The sequence below is a fragment of the Camelus ferus genome, chromosome 25 (genome assembly GCF_009834535.1).
Source record: "Camelus ferus isolate YT-003-E chromosome 25, BCGSAC_Cfer_1.0, whole genome shotgun sequence".
NCBI classification, from domain to species: domain Eukaryota; kingdom Metazoa; phylum Chordata; class Mammalia; order Artiodactyla; family Camelidae; genus Camelus; species Camelus ferus.
In genome coordinates, this window is record NC_045720.1 from 37,739,869 (window position 1) to 37,757,903 (window position 18,035).

At 39.1% G+C, this 18,035-nt stretch overlaps 1 protein-coding gene across 3 annotated transcripts in view; it reads right to left on the reverse strand.

Annotated features, from left to right (window-relative positions):
* The window catches only part of NECAB1 (N-terminal EF-hand calcium binding protein 1), a 234,802-nt gene that overhangs the window by 63,393 nt on the left and 153,374 nt on the right, over window positions 1–18,035 (reverse strand). The gene's annotated exons all lie outside the window — the stretch shown is intronic.

The following is an 18,035-nucleotide window of genomic DNA, read 5'->3' on the forward strand; positions in this document are numbered from 1 at the left end:
CATTACACTGAAGCCAAAGGAAATTATGTGTAGTTATCTCAAAATTCAGAAAACGTTAGGCTTGGAATATTTAAACAGTTTACTAAATACGCTAATGTCTCTCCTTCAGGAACTTTACTCCAAACTCATCTGCATCTAACTTCTGGTGCAACATCTCAGCCACAAGTACCATTCATCCAAACAGCCCCACATGTATAGAGACCATCGCAAACACAACAGCTACACTTGCCAGAGCGGAGTTTAGGTACAGGCGGGTTGTGGATGGCGCCACTTCCTGCTGTCATCCTCTAATGTCTCAGGGAGAACCAAGAAAGAAAATAAAACCTGGTTGGCATGGAATTAAACGGTGTCAGAACCACTTTTTCAGGTCATGGGACTAGCCAGCTAAATCTGATTTTCTAGAGTCTCAGGTGGAAATGACAGATGTTAAGTTCAGTCAAGGACAGGATTTATTTGGCTCCGTTACTAAACAAAAATGATTATTTCACGGTTGAAAATACAAATCTGAAAGGAGTGATGGTAATGCCAGGAAATACAATGTGCTAGGGATTCTTGGGGCCGTGGTTGTAAACCCAAGCAAACAAGATTTAGTTAATTAACCTTTCTGGGTGTCAGGTCTCTCTCTTCCTTACAAATCAGACTGAGGACTCTGGCATACTTCCAAACTCAAAAATATTCTGCACTTCTATCAACTCTAAACTAGGAAATATGGAACCTCTGGCCTCCTGATGCAAGTTTCTTTGGAATTTGTCATAGAAAACTTCATTTCTTTCCTATTTTAAAATCATAAAAGGTTTCAATCATTAGTCTCTTTTTAAAAGTTCTTTTTTGTTTTTGCAGGTGAACAACACAGGAAATTTTCTTGTCATCGTATCTTAGTTAAAAATTTAAAACTTTAACGTCTTTAAACTCCAACTAACAACTAACTATAAAACAAAATATTACATGCTATAGTAACTATATGGACTTTGGTGAGTTAATTCAAGATAAAAACTACACAAAATATTTCATGTGGTCAAATAGCTTGCCATTCAGTGGCAATAAAAGCTTCAAAAATTATTTCTCACTGTGTTTATAGAGTTGAGTAAAACTTTGAGATGAAAAGAAAATGTGATGATAGAAAAAGAAGGTGTGCCTGATTCGTTACCCACAGTTCTTCCATTTTCCTAAAGCATAGGTTTAAAATAAAGTATATTAAAATGATGAGAAGGCATAATTGTGTAGTGAGAGATCATGCCAACTGTATGTGGCTCTCAGTATACACTGCACTAATATAAAGCAAATGATGAAAGCGTTAATTCTTATTTGCAGACACCACGTCAAAGTGAAGGAAGTATGCATTTATTGCGCTATGCAGCACTGCACTGGCCTTATTCTTTCCTTCCTCACTGAAATGTTAAATATTTGTCGTGTCAGAACTGTATGAAGGGAGATTTTGTTTTTGCGTTATCCAATTTAAACACTCTGGTCACTGCTATTGATTTTAGCTTCTGAGAGGCAAAGGTCACGCCTTACGCTTCTGTAAGCCTGTGGTGCCCAAAGCAGATACTCATTCAACACTTGAATGTTTGCACGTGATCTCCTAACTCTGAGAATTGATTGTATTTGCTACTGTGGTCTCATGTACAAAGACTTTGGTGATGTTAGAGTTAGATACTTAAGGACAGTTAAAATCAGACAACTGGCTGCTCCATCGTTGTCCTATCATAGCAAATTAAGAAATGGTTATGCTGAGATTTGCCTCTCATCTTGAGAATTTGCCAGCCTCATTTAGCGACTCTCCGGATAAAATTGAGATGGCACAACCCAAGTGGTACATTTGACAGAAATGCTGATGCCTTGACATCGAGAGGAGTGGTGGGGAGGTTTAAGCCTTGGGGGATTCAGTTTTTTTAGTCAGTTTTGAAGATCTGCTGTTATGCACTGCCCTTGATGCTAAGGAGAAAAAAAAAAGCTTGTTTTCCAATATTCCCATCTATCCTTCCAAATTCAGCTGGTGGCATTGTCTGTGTATTGCCTTTCCTCCCTTGAACCACCACTTTCCTTCACAGGATTAGGCACACACCCTTTCCCCTCTGTGTGTTCCTGTAACACTTTTCTCCTCCTAGGGTACACATTTAGCATTTTTCTGTTGTAATACATTGCTTGCTTGTCTGTCTCCGCCATCCTAGGTTAGCTCTTTAAAGACTAGGGAATGAGTCTTAGTCATCTCTGCCTCCAGAATGCCCAGAACAAAGCCTGGCTCACAGCACCTGATCCAGAAATGCTTAAAGCCTACACGAGGAACGTGGGACAACGTGGAGATTCAGGCACGGGGGGGAGTGCCTGAGCTCTTCCCAGTCACCAGCTGCCTTCCCCTGCGTCTAGCCCTGGCTGGTGGCAGACGCTGCTGCCCAGCTTGCCCAGTTATGTGGGCTCTACAACAAAGGGAAACACAGCTTTACTTTTAACAGATTGTTTGTCCTTATTTCATTTTCTGGACCATTTGTTAGACTTCTTTCCTCCCCTCTTTCTGGATCCTGGGGTTTAGGACTGCAAACCCAGCTGGCGCAGCTCCACTCTCCTTTTCCTTCTCTCAGATATGCAGCACGTGTTCCCTTGGAAGGCAGCGGCAAAAGAAGCAGATGGAAAATTAAATAGATAGCAAGCTGGAAAATGTCAAAGCCTGGTTCTTTTTATTCTCAACAAATGTATTGGTTGTGAAGGTATAAAAAAGGGATCTTTGCATGCTGAACTCCCAAAAAAACTGATATGTTGACCTAAGGCATGTGTTCCTTTGAGCAAACCTCAGAATCTGAGAGATTGGTAGAAAGAACTTTTATTGGTCTAATAATGCAGTAAAAAAAAATATACAGGTGTTACCTGATACCCAGATTATGCCTCTTTTTCCAAACACAGGAAAGTCCTTCATGTCTATTAAAAAGGATGTGGGCAAATGAAGGCTAACAGTATATTTCAGAGATCCCAATAATGTTCATTCAAGTCACTAATATGTGTTCAATTAATAATTAAGTGGAAATTGTTAATAAAGATTTATTACTATTTCCATTTGTGCCTTTGGAGAACCAGAATATAAATATTTCAACCCACATACTTCCTTTGTGTGGAGCTGGAACGGGGCTGGGAGTCATTCAAGTGAGATTCTTTGCATTAGAAGCAGGATGCTTTGGAAATCAGGGTTCTTTGAAGACTACCTGTGCATTTTACCTGTCAGATCATCCCTTAGAAAGCAAGCTCTTGCCAATCTGGGTGACAGAAGAGTGGAAACCTTTGCCATTAGCCCACTATGAATCATCTAGGTTAATTACAAAAATCAGAGCAGAGTCTTCCCTGTTTGTATCTGCTCTATTTAAAAGTTAATCAAGTCAACGACATCCAGTCTCAGTGTCTCCTTGTCTGTGAGATCAGATACGATCCCATGCAGCAGGAGGTAGGCTTCTGACTGCCTTTTGATCTGAGTCCCAGGAGCTCTCCCTGTTGTGTGAGACATCTGTGCCAGCTTTGATAACAGGAAAAAATTCACTTTTTACAAAGATTCTTTTTTTCTCTCTTTTTCTACTGCCTCCCAAACTGTTACTTTTTAAATACTAACTGGCTTACACTATTGTCTATGTCTTATTTCTTTAAACATTCTTACACTTTCATTTTTAAATGACACACTTTTAAAATTAGGAGAATACCATATCAAGATTAAGACTTAATAAAATAAAAAAGTAAAGAACTGGTCCTTAATTAGAGTCTTGCAAACAGACTGAGGTTAAGTTCAGATAGGTCTCTGGAAATCTTAGATGACAGAACAACAGATCAAAATATTTTCAAACTGCAGATTCCCAAGAATTAAGTGAATTGTAGTTTTGCAGGTTAGCAAAAGAGAAAATAAGGCTCTAATTTTGGAATAAAATGTTATCAAATAACCAATAAATTTAAATAATATCTAAGTCCTATCTTACCTAGATGTTCTTTGTTAGAAATCAGAAAATATTTCACCAGCACCCCAATGTTCACAGCAGCACTATTTACAATAGCCCAGACATGGAAACAACCTAAATGTCCATCAACAGATGACTGGATAAAGAAGATGTGGTTTATTTATATGATGGAATACTATTCAGCCATAAAAACACAACATAATGCCATTTGCAGCAACATTGATGTCCCTGCACTGAGGCAGCCCCGAGGGACTGCAGGGGGCTGCACGCTGTGCCTGGGAGGGCATACGGAACAGAACAACCTCAGTCTCCCATAAATTGCGAAAAAAGCAAAGCAAGAGGGCTGGTGTGCCCTGTGGGGAGGGGCACCGTAACCTTTCTCTCCTCAGACCGGCAGCGCCATTACTGGTACTTCTCCCGAGAAGAGAGGCGGGGCGCAGCCACAGCCGCCAACTCCTCCTGTGCGCAGCGCCCGGGCGGGGGCGGGGCCAAGACCTGAATCCACACAGGGGGCTCCGCAACCTCATAGGCAAGACTGAGACTTGTTTACAGCCCGAGGCAGATAGGATCTTTCTGCCCTGGTACCTCAGAGAACTCGTGCCTCCAAGACAAACAAGGAGCTGAGATTTGGGGCCATTCTGTGGTCTTCCCCGATCCCGCCTTCGGAGCACCGACCCGAGGCGGAGCGGGCAGCTGCACAGAGCAGCAGTAGCAACCAGTACCTGGAGAGGGCGGGCGGCCACCCACCCTTCTGGCAGCAACGCAACACATGACCGCAGTGCTGGGAGGGGGCCTGAGCCGCCCACCTGCCTCGCCTGAGCACAGCATCTGACTGCGGCATCTGCAGGGGGAGTGACCTGCCTGCCTACCACGAAAGAGAGCAGCACCTGACCCAGTGTTGGGAGGGGGTGCGATCTGCTTGACTGACAGGCACTGGGAGAGGCACAGACGAGGGCACCAACGGAGGACCTCTGGAAACAGCAAGCTGAGTTTGTGAAACAGGGCGAAGACAGACTTCTCGATAAAAACCATCAAGAGCTCACAGTCTCCAGGAGAACACATCCTTTTTTTAAAAATCTTTTTTATATCTGTTTTATTTTCTATTACCTTTTTAATCTTTACTTTATAAACAGTTGTATATGTTTACAGTTTTAATCCCTTTTAAATTTTTCTCTTAAAACTTATTACTATTATTTTTTAAAAATCCACCTCATTTCATTTTTAATTCTTTTGGTCTTGACCTCCTGTTATTGATTATTCACAGGTTTCAAATATTGATTTTTTATTTTTTCCTCCTTTTTATTAAGGTTTTTAAAAGATGTCTCAACTCGATTGCTATTTTGCTTCAACTTGCTCTTCTATTATTGATTATACAGTTTTCAAACCTTTTCCCCCCCACTGTTAAAATTCTTTTATCTTTTGTTAAAATCTGTTCTATTTTCTATTACCTTTTAAAAATTTACTTTTGCAACAATTGTATGTGTCTCCAGTTTAAATCCATTTAAAATTTTTCTTTTAAAATATTTTTATTTTTATTTGTACTACTTTTAAAAATCCACTTCATTGCATTTTTATTTCTCTTGGTTTTGATCTCCTGTTATTGATTATACACAGGTCTCAAATATTGTTTTCTGATCTTTTCTCCTTTTTTTAAGGTTTTTAAAAGACATCTCACTCAAATGCTATTCTGCTTCAATTTGCTCTTCTATTACTGATTATACACTGTTTAAAAACCTTTTTTTCTCCTTTCTTTCAAAATTCTCTTTTTTTTAAGTTTTATTCCTGCATAGGCTTTAGATAGATAAATAAGGACCACAACAGATAACTGATACTCCATAAGCCACAGTGCCAGAGAGGTATGAGCAATATGAAGAAGCAGAGGAACCACTCCCAATTAAAAGATCAAAAGAAGTCCCCTGAAAGCATGATCAATGAAATAGACATTGATGGCCTACTAGATCAAGATTTCAAAAAAGGAGCGATCAAAGTACTGAAGAAACTAAAAGAGATAGTGTTTAGAGACATAAAATATGTCAAAAATAAAATTGAAGCTACAAAGAAGAGCCAAGTAGAATTGGTAAATTCATTGGCTGACATGAGAACTGATCTAAAGGCTGTGCAAAGCAGGCTAGATAATGCAGAGGAACAAATAAGTGACCTAGAAGAAGGACAACAGAAAGCACCCAATCAGAACAGCTGAGAGAAAAACAAATAAAATCTGATGAAAACAATATAAGGAACCTATGGGATAATATAAAGCATGCCAATCTACACATAATAGGGGTTCCAGAAGGGGAAGAAAGAACAAAGGGGATTGAAAAAGTATTTGAAAAAATCAAGAATGAAAACTTCCCAAACCTAAAGAAGGAATCAGATATCCAAGTACAGGAGGCTCAGAGGGTCCCAAACAGGAAGAACCCAAACAGACCCACACCAAGACATATCATAATCAAGATGGCCAGAGTCAAGGATAAAGAAATGATCCTGAAGGCAGCAAGAGAAAAACAAAGAATGAATTACAAGGGAACCCTCATAAGGCTCTCAGCTGATTTCTCTACAAAAACACTATAGGCCAGGTGGGAGTGGCAAGATATACTTAAAGTCCTGAATGAAAAAAAGATGCAGCCTACGATACTCTATGCAGCAAGGCTATCCTTTAGAATAGAAGGAGAGATAAAGAACTTCACAGACAAGCAAAAACTAAAAGAGTTTAGCAACACTAAACCCATGCTAAAAGAAATATTGACAGGTCTAGTCTAAATAGAAAAGCAGCAGGATATTACAAAAACGAGAAACGCATAACTGGAAAGGCGATAACTACAATAAACACAAAATTGTAAAACAAGACATTAAGAGTGGGAGAGGGAAGCAAAAAAATATGGAGTATTTTTTTTTCTTTTTCTTTTAAACTTTTTGTTCTCAGTAGGATGGGTTTCAGATTACAGTACTATCTGTTCAGCATAAACAGTTATAGTAATAGGTTAATAGACTTACAAAAAGGGGTAACCACAAGCCAAAAACTCACAAGTGAGTCACAAAAACTAAATAAAATCCACGATAATACAAAGGAAAATTAACAAACCACAAAATAAAGAAGAAAGGAACAAAGAGGAAATACCAAATCAACTGCAAAAATAAGTTCAAAATGGCAATAAATACTCATCTATCATTAATTACTGTAAATGTTAATGGGCCAAATGCTCCAGTCAAAAGACATATAGTGGCAGACTGGATAATAAAGCAAGAACCTTCAATATGCTGCATACCAGAGACCCACTTTAGGGAGAAGGACACATATAGATTGAGAGTGAAAGGATGGAAAAGGATATTCCATGCAAATGGGAAAGCCAAAAACTCAGGTGTAGCAGTACTGATTTCAGACAAAATAGACTTTAAAACAAGGGCTATACGGAAAGATAAAGAAGGACATTTTATAATGATTAAAGGAGTAATACAAGATGAGGAAATTACACTCATTAATATATATGCACCCAATATAGGAGCACCTAAGTACATAAAACAACTACTAACAGAGATAAAGGGAGAAACTGATGGGAATACAATCATTGTTGGAGAGTTTAACACCACATTAACATCACTAGACAGATCTTCCAGATAGAAAATAAATAAGGCAACAGAGAAATTAAATAATACAATAGAAAAATTAGATTTCGTAGATATTTTCAGAGCATTACACCCTCAAAAACTAGGATATACATTCTTTTCAAGTGCACATGGAATATTTTCTAGGATTGATCATGTACTTGGGCACAAAAGAAGCCTCAACAATTTTAAGAAGATAGAAATTATCTCAAGCATCTTTACTGACCACAATGCCATGAAACTAGAAATCAACTATAGAGAAACAAAGGAGAAAAAAAGGAAAGCATGGAGATTAAACAACATGCTATTAAAAAATCACCAGGTCAATGTTGAAATCAAAGTTGAAATTAAAAAGTACCTTGAGACAAATGAAAATGAAAATACAACCACACAAAACTTACGGGACGCAGCAAAGGCAGTGCTAAGAGGGAAGTTTATAGTGATACAGGCCTTCCTCAAAAAAGAAGAACAATCTCAAATAAACAATCTGACCTACCAGCTAAAAGAATTAGAAAAAGAAGAGCAAAAAACCCCAAAAGGTAGCAGAAGGAAGGAAATAATAAAAATCAGGGAGGAAATAACAGAGAGATTAAAAAAACAATAGAAAAAAATCAATCAAACCAAAAGCTGGTTTTTTTGAAAGAGTAAATAAAATTGACAAACCTCTGGCCAAACTCACAAAGAAGGAAGAAGTGCACAAATTAGCAAAATAAGAAAGGAAAATGGAGAAATTACAACAAATAACATAGAAATACAGAATATCATATGAGAATATTATGAAAAACTACATGGAACCAAAATGGATAACCTAGAGGAGATGGACAAGTTTCTGGAAACATACAGTCCACCAAGACTGAATCAAAAAGAAACTGAACACTTGAACAAACCGATCACTAGAAATGAAATCTAATTAGCAATAAAAAACCTCCCTACAAATTAAAGTCCAGAACCGGACGGCTTCACCAGAGAATTCTATCAAACATACAAAGAAGAACTCATACCAGTCCTTCTCAAACTCTTTCAGAAGATTGAAAAAGAGGGAATACTCTCAAACTCATTCTATGAAGCCACCATCACCATGATACCAAAACCAGGCAAAGACACCACCAAAAAAGAGAATTAGAGACCAATATCACTGATGAACATAGATGCAAAAATCCTTACCAAACTACTAGCAAATAGAATCCAACAGAACATAAAAAAGATTATACGTCATGATCAAGTGGGTTCATCCCAGGGACACAGGGGTGGTTCAACATATGCAAATCAATCAATGTAATACATCACATCAACAAGTGAAAGGACAAAAACCACATGATCATCTCAACCGATGCAGAAAAAGCATTTGATAGAATTCAACACCCATTTATGATAAAAACTCTCACCAAAGTGGGTATAGAGGGAACATATCTCAACATAATAAAAGCTATATATGACAAACCTACAGCCAGCATAGTACTCAATGGTGAGAAACTCAAAAGCTTCCCACTAAAATCTGGGACAAGACAAGGCTGCCCACTATCACCACTCCTATTCAACATAGTCTTGGAAGTCCTGGCCACAACAATCCAGCAAGAGAGAGAAATAAAAGGGATCCAAATTGGAAAAGAAGAGGTAAAAGTGTCACTATATGCAGATGACATGATACTATATATAGAAAACCCTAAAACATCCACACACAAACTACTAGAAATAATTGAAGAATTCAGCAAGGTAGCAGGTTACAAGAGTAACGTTCAAAAATCAGTTGCATTTCTTTACACTAATGATGAATCAACAGAAAAAGAAAGTAAAGAAACAATCTCCTTTAAAATAGCATTCAAAGTAATAAAATACCTAGGAATAAATCTAACCAAGGAGGTGAAAGAATTATAGACGGAGAACTGTAAAACACTGATTAAGAAAATTAAAGAAGACTTTAAAAAATGGAAAAGATATCCCATGCTGCTGGATTGGAAGAATTAATATTGTTAAAACGGTCACACTGCCCAAAGCAATCTATAGATTTAATGCAATCCCTATCAAGTTACCCAGGACATATTTCACAGAACTAGAACAAATTATAATAAAATCTATATGAACAAAAAAGATCTAGAATTGCCAAAGCATTACTGAAGAAACAGAAAGAGGCTGGAGGATTAACTCTCCCAGACTTCAGACAATACTACAGAGCTACAGTAATGAAGACAGCATGGTATTGGTACAAAAACAGATATATGGACCAATGGAACAGAACAGAGCGCCCAGAAATAAACCCACAAACTTTTGGTCAACTAATCTTTGACAAAGGAGGCAAGAATACACAATGGAATAAAGACAGTCTCTTCAGCAAATGGTGTTCAGAAAACTGGACAGCAGCATGTAAATGAATGAAGCTAGAACACTCCCTTACACCATACACAAAAATCAACTCAAAATGGATCAAAGACTTAAACATAAGACAAGATACAATAAACCTCTTAGAAGAAAATGTAGGCAAAACATTATCTGACATACATCTCAAAAATATTCTCTTAGAAAAGTCTACCCAAGCAATAGAAATAAAAGCAAGAATAAACAAATGGGGCCTAATGAAAATTACAAGCTTCTGCACAGCAAAGGAAACCATAAGTAAACAAAATGACAACCTACAGAATGGGAGAAAATTTTTGCAAATGAAACTGACAAAGGCTTGATCTCCAGAATATATAAGCAGCTCACACGATTTAATAAGAAAAAAAACAAACAACCCAATCCAAAAATGGGCAGAAGACCTAAACAAGCAATTCTCCAAGGAAGAAATTCAAATGATCCATAGGAACCTGAAGAAATGCTCACTATCACTAATTATCAGAGAAATGCAAATCAAAACTACAATGAGGTATCACCTCACACCAATCAGAATGGCCACCATTCAAAAGTCCACAAGTGACAAATGCTGGAGAGGCTGTGGAGAAAAGGGAACCTTCCTACACTGCTGGTAGGAATGCAAGTTGGTGCAGCCACTGTGGAAAATTGTATGGAGATTCCTCAAAAGACTAGGAATAGACTTACCGTATGACCCAGGAATCCTGCTCCTGGGCATATATCCAGAAGAAACCCTACTTCAAAATGACACCTGCACCCCAATGTTCATAGCAGCACTATTTACAATAGCCAAGACATGGAAACAGCCTAAATGTCCATCAACAGATGACTAGATAAAGAAGAAGTTGTATATTTATACAATGGAATACTATTCAGCCATAAAAACTGACAACATAACGTCATTTGCAGCAACATGGATGTTCCTGGAGAATCTCATCCTAAGTGAAGTAAGCCAGAAAGAGGAAGAAAAATACCATGAGATCGCTCATATGCAGAATCTAAATAAAAAACAAAAAACAAAAATACAAAACAGAAACAGACTCATAAACAGAGAATACAAACTCGTGGTTGCCAGGGGGACAGGGGGTGGGAAGGGACTGGGATTTCAAAATGTGGAATAGATAAACAAGATTGTACTGTATAGCACAGGGAAATATATACAGGATCTTGTGGTGGCTCATAGCGAAAGAGAATGTGACAATGAATGTATGTATGTTCATGTATAACTGAAAAATTGTGCTCTACACTGGAATTTGACACAACATTGTAAAATGACTATAACTCAATAAAAAAGTGAAAAAAAGACCACAGAGCTGTATTTATGCATAAATGGGGCTGAATATATGTTTGTTGATGTTGATAATAAAATATCACCAGAGTTCCTTCTTTCAAATAGGCTACTTTCCACATTATTGCTCATACATTTTTCTTTGACTATAATTTTTATGCACATGAAATACCTCAAGGGTAACATTCACTTGTAACTTGTCTCCCCCTAAACAGTTTATGTGTCAGATGATCACATATTTTAACCACAGTCTTACATTATTGAGAGTAAATAGGCCTAAGTCACTGAATTTGTCAGACAAATGCATCTTCAAAACATCATATATTACCTGTTTTCAAAAACAAATTATCCTTGTTTTTGATCCAAGCAAACTCTGTGACAGAAGGAATAATTGGGTATTAAAATATTGTGAGAATTGCCAAATGGTGTAATGCATGGGAAACAGTAGATACCTAATATATATAAGCACTAATACATTTTTGGATATAATTTGCCTTTGTGACCCATTTATGAATAAAATACCAAAGTACTACAGGAACTTTTTATTCAGGAACAAATATTCCTAGGAAGTGAATCACTTCTTCAGAATAATAAATAGGCAAATATTTTTATCCAATGAGACTTAAAAATAGATCAAGATGGCAGAGTAAGAGAACACAGAGCTCACTACACTCGATGAGCGCATCAAAAATACATATACACGTGGAGCAACTCTCACTGAAAACAAACTGGAGCCTGGCAGAAAGGGTCTTACACCCTGGGCTGTAAAGAAGGATCCACAGAGTTGGGAAGGAAGAGAAGAGAAGAGAAGCAATCAAGTTGAAATCCATGCCCCTTGCAGGTGACACAGAAGACGATCACGGATTCAGGGATCCTCCCTGGGGAGTGGGTTCAAGCCACATGCTTGGCACCCAGCCCTGCGGTCCAACACTGGGAAGATAAGGCCTCTCAGCTGGTTTGAAAACCAGTGGGATTTACCAGAGGGTTATAAGAAACCAAGAGTTCTTCTGAAGAGCATGCACACACTTGCTTACCCTCCTGGGACAGCATGGATGAAGTGGTCTGAAAACTGCCCAGGGCTGTGGCTGGCTTCCTGCTCCTGCCCCAGTGGGTACCCCAGCCAGCCCTGGCAGCCTGCTCCACGCTCTCTTACTCTGGCATAGCTCTCAACTAATGCAAAGGCTGCTGCTGCCGAAGAAAAGCATGCACACTTAGTGAGAATGGAGCTGGCTCAGGCCCAACCCTGCCTCTGAACACAGAAGGGCAGCCATTGCTGGCATGCATGCAGAGGCAGCAGACTGAGGGCTGCCTGAGGCTCTGACTGGCTTGCTGGGACTGTTGAAGTGTGCGCCCCAGTCCAGGTGCCTGCACCAGCCCCTCTTGCTCCAGAGCTGCCCTGCACTAGGGCAGAGGTAGTATTGATGGGGTGAGTGTGCACACTTCAAAGGAAAGGAATCAGCTCAGACCTGAACCTCAAAAATTGTTCCAGCACCTGTTGCCCCACTGCTGCCCCAAACAGGGCTGTGAGTATCACCGAGCACCAAAGAGGCCCCAGCTCACACCTGTCTCCATCTCCAGCCCATCTCACCACCAAGGCAGCAGCTGCCAACACATCCCAAGAGAAGACATGACCCATATTCATTTCAGACTCAGTTCTCCCACCCATAGGGATGCCCCCCACAAGGACACCATTCAAGAACAGAAAACTGTTTCACGAAATTTCAGAGGTGAGAAGTTTAAGCAAAATTCAAAGAGAGAGGATTATGTTTCAAATAAAGTATAAGAAAAGAACCTAATAAAACAGAGATAAATACTTTACCACATAAAGAGTTTAGAGCACTAGTAATAAGAATCCTAACTGAACTAGGGAAAGAATAGATGAGCACAGTGCGATCTTTGACAAGAACTAGAACATATTACGAATGACCAGTCAGAGCTGAAGAACACACTAACTGACAAGAAAAATAACTAGAAGTAATTAACATCAGTCTAGGTGACACAGAAGAAAGCGTACACAATCTGAAAGACAGAATAATGGAAGTCACGCCATCAGAACAGGAGAGGAAAAGCAAATTTACAAAAGTGAGAACAGTTTAGGGGACCTCTGAGACAACATCAAGCACCGATGTATAATATAATTGCCATTAGTTACAAGATGCATCATTATTTTGATATTTGGTACACCAGTAGAAAATTAAAATATTTGCAATTAAACTTTATACACCTTTCCAGTGCAAGACGCACCCCAACTTCGTAGATGTTAAAAACTGAAAAAATCTGCATCTTAGAAACTGAAAAAATACACATCCTAGAAATTGATGAAATATGGTGTATTGTCACATTGCAATATGGTACCTACCGACAGCAAGCTGTACAAATGATCTCTTTGCACCTGTAATGTCATACAACAGTGTCCTACACTGGGAAATCTGAGATGTTATAGTGAGAGACAGCACCCACCACTTCTGCAATACATTCAAGAAAGTGAATGGTCACTATATGAAGAAACAGGCTATAGTTTGAAACTACAGCCTTGGCTTGCCTTTTCTTAAAATTGGGTTTGTATCAAGGCTTGTTTTAAGGATATATACATAGGCTGAGGAGAGAGTTGAAATCTTCGTGAGCGTCCTAAAATTAATTCAAGTGTTCGCGGTGGGAGTGTTTCCATGGTATTATCTAGCTAACATAATGCAGCCTGCTAACGCTCACACACACACACACACACACCCTCCGGGGTGGATTACAAGAAATAAAGACTCCCCCAGTTTACAGATGATTAAAAATGCATGGAGCACATATATAAAAGACAAGTGGATTATACTGTGTTCTTCCTGAAAAAGTCTTCTATATGATTATACAGGCTATTTAAAATCAGTTCTTAGTGCCTATTTTCAAACCCATAAATTGGAAGGTAATATTTACATTTAAAAATTTCTTGAAAGCTCCATTTTGGCAATAGGATTAGTTTCATATCTTTAAAAAGTTACTATAAAGTGGTAGATATATTATGACAAATATTATTTTAAATGCACGGCAGAGTTTCTAAGAAAGAGAAAACCAAGAATGTCCAAAATGAACAGGAAACTGAGAAACAGCCTCATAATGTAGCACCGAAATCCCTGCTGTCCTGCGTGCATTTTCTTTACCTAGAAACTTCAAGTTTCATATTTTAACAACTTCTGGGGAAGCCAGAGGTGAGTCAAGGTAGAGGGTTGGAATTGAAGCACACAAAGGACCAGCACCCGTGGATAAAGGAAAATGACAAATAAACTGTCTCAGTCTTAGCTATGGGTGCAAAAAAACTCCTGAAAATGTACCTCATTCCACATTAGAGTTGGAAGTTCAATTTCTCTACCTTCATGGTCCAGGGGATGCCTGAAGTGACGGATGAACTTCAAGTGGTTCCGTACTAGCAGTATCCCAGGGCATTTGTCATAAACAGAAACATACATTCTCTGTCTGTGGAATGCATCATCAAACCGTATTTCTCAGACCACCTAAGTATGAATTCAAAGTTTTAAAAAAACTTTAATTATCCATGCTTCCAAACTGCACAAAGAAAAAGGAGGTTCCAGGGAAGAATTTACGATTTTCAGTGGAAAACAGGTGGCATTTACTAGTTATGATGACTTTGTACTTTGGATGTGGATTTGCTGGATCTTTCTTTATAGTAAGACATCAACTGCTTAAAAAAAAATCCAGGAAACATTTGAAGAGGCGCATTTTAAGAGGTGCAAACAGTTTGAAAGAAGGAATCAAACTCTTGAACTCAATGTACTAGATAAGTTTGTAAATAAACTTAGGGCATAAAAAAAAGGTAACTGAAAATGAGAAAAGAATGAAAAACTATGCCAAAAGATGAGGCAGATTTCAAAAGAAGTAATAAGAACTTCAAAAAATGAATTAAACACTTAATGGGTAGGTTAAATAGATTAGATACAGATAGAGATAATCAGGGAACTAGGCTATATATCTGAAGTAATTATCCAAAGTGAAGTACAGAGATGGACTATATGAAATAGAAGAGACAAAGGAGAAAATGAGAGGGTCTAACTTCTATAAATAGAATTCCAAGAGGTGAATAAAGATCAGAAAAGAGGTAATAGCTGAGGTGGAAAGGGTATATACAGCTCAGTAGTAAAGAATAGATTTAGCATGCACAGGGTCCTGGGTTCACTCCCCAGTACCTCCATTAAAATATCAATAAATAAACCGAATTACCTCCCCCTTCATGCTCAAAATAAGAAAGTAAAAAAAAAAAAAAAATTAGAAATAGCTGAGAATTTTGCAGCCTTGAACAAAAGCCTTATGCCTGAGATTCAGGAATCACAGCAAATGCTAAGCCTCATAAATGAAAAAGAAATCACGCACCTAGAAGCAATATAGTAAAACTTCTTTAATATACTAACTACTAACTACATATTTTATTCTTTCTCTCCTTTGTTGAGGAATTCACAGCGGAAACATGAATAAATCATTGGTCCAACTCCCTCTGGTAACACGTGCAGCTGTTAACCAAGCTGCCTTGCTTTCCCACCTGCTACCAGGCAGAGGTGGTTCCAATCACAGCCTCTCACCTTAGAGCTCACCACAGGTAAGTGGTGAATCATTCCCAGTGTCCCTTAAACTCCAGGGTGCAAGTGATAAACGTTCTGCTCGGGTCCCTTGAAGCCCTCCACTAACAAGGACAAAGATGAGTGGAAACCAGAATTGCCTGACACCGCACCTTACAATTCTCAATAAGCAAAAAGAAGTTCAGTCATTTTTCGTAGGCTATGTTGGGTTTTCCCCTACTCACTCTGAAGTTTCTAGTCTTACATTTTGTCATTTTTTTCTATGATGTATTCTGACTTTCCTTATTGATTTATAGGATTTCTTTAAGAGTTCTTGAAACTGGTACTTTGACAGTTGAGTTTTGCAAATATGTTCTCCTGGCTTGGGATTTTTCTTTTCCAAATTCTAAGTGCTGTCTTTTGATGTACAATGTTCCTGAACACAATGAATTGAACATTATTGTTCATAACACATCACACACGTATAGTCTGTGTTTTGTATTGTGTTTAAATATCCTCATATACTCCCAAGTTATTGAACTATTTTCTTATATGATAAGACTCTTCCTCTATACATTCTGAACAGGCCTCTCACAAATCAGGTTTTATACATTTTCTAACTATTGTTGGTTTATAGATATAAAATTTATTTTTATATTTATAGCTCTTCTTGCTAAATTCTCGTATTAATTCCTCCTGGAACTCTGCTTAGAGGTGTGTGGCAACTTCTCACTCAGCCCTTATGTCTCTTAATCTTTTATATTTTCCAGGTCTTTGTCTCCCTGAGCCACAGTCCATGATAAGTTCATTTCTGTCTCCCAGTTCACTTATCCTTTTTTTTTTTTCACTGTATATAATCTACTATTAAACTAGTCTTCTGATTTTTTTTTGTATTCCTAGCAATCATTTTCTTTCTCAAATTTGTTTTGTCTTTTTATGTGTATTCATTCTAATTTCTCATTAATCCCACCATGTATTTATAAAAATATATTAACATTTATTCTCTAGTTGATAATTTCAATGTGTTAAGTTTTTCTGTGTTTTGAGATTTTTTTACTATCGGCTTATATTATTTGCAAGAGTATGCTGTGGAAGTTATTTGACATCTAGATTTATGGCCGTGATTCCCACTATTCTGTCTTCCAGCTCTCTGATCCATTCTGAATCATTTAGTCTATTATTGATTCCTTCTAGTGTATTTTTACTTAGTTACTGCTATTTTTTATTCGAGTTTGGTTGTCTTTGTATTTTATAACTCTGTTAAAAGCGTCCTACTTCTCACTCTGCGCATCCGTTCTCCTCCTGATTCCTTTGATCATCTTTCAGTCATTACTCTGAACTCTTTCTTGGGTGGACTGCTATCTCCACTTCATTTAGTTCGTCCTTCTGGTGTTTTATCTTGTTCCTTCATCTGGAACATATTCCTCTGCCACCTCATTTTGTCTACGCTGGTAGTCGTATTTTTATGTATGTGGTACTTTAGTTACGTTTCTCGACCTTGGAGAAGTGGCCTTCTGTAGGAGATGTGCTGTGCACCCTGGCAGCGCACTCCCCTCCTGTCACCCAAGCTGTGTGCCCTAGGGTTCTCCCCTCAAGAGAGCTGTGTGGGTCCTCTGCTGAGGCGGGCTATGTGGGTGGTCTGGTGGGCCCCCTAGTCTGGTAGGTTGACAGGCCTTCCCTTGTATGGATGCTGCTGGATGCTGTTTAGTGAGGCTGGTCATGAGGCAGCTGGTTTCAGAACCCCAGGGCAGCCCAGGACTAGGGCTGGCTCACTGCTGGGCAGAGTGAGGGTCCAGAAGACTTGGGCTGTTGCCCACCCACCAGCAGGTGAAGCCAGATCCGGGGGTTAGTGATGAGCTAGTGGCAGGGAGAGCTGGCTCCTGGAGTCTGGCTGCAGTCCCAGGATCCCAGAGCTCGGAGGTCATTTGGTGTGTGTGGGGGAGGTGACCCCTGATACAGTTGAGTGTGGGTGCTGGGGCACCCTGAAAGTTTCTTTGCCCTACCAGCGGGCAGAGCCAGGGCCCAGCTGGTGCCAGGGCAGGGTCTGGCCTGCTGTTGATGGGCTTGGCCCACAGGCTGTGGGATTGTTGTTTCCTTGCTTCTGGTGTGTGCCCCCTGGTGGGTGAGGCTGGTCCAGAAGCTAGCGCAGGCTTCCTGGTGGGAAGGGCCTGTGCCTGCCCACTGGTAGGGGGAGCTGCCTTGGCCTTCTGATGGGCAGGCCCGTGGCTGAGGGCACATCTAGAGCCCATGCTAAGGGCTTAGGAAGTCTTTAGGCCACCAGTCTGCTGATGGGTGGGGCTGTGTCCCCACCCCATT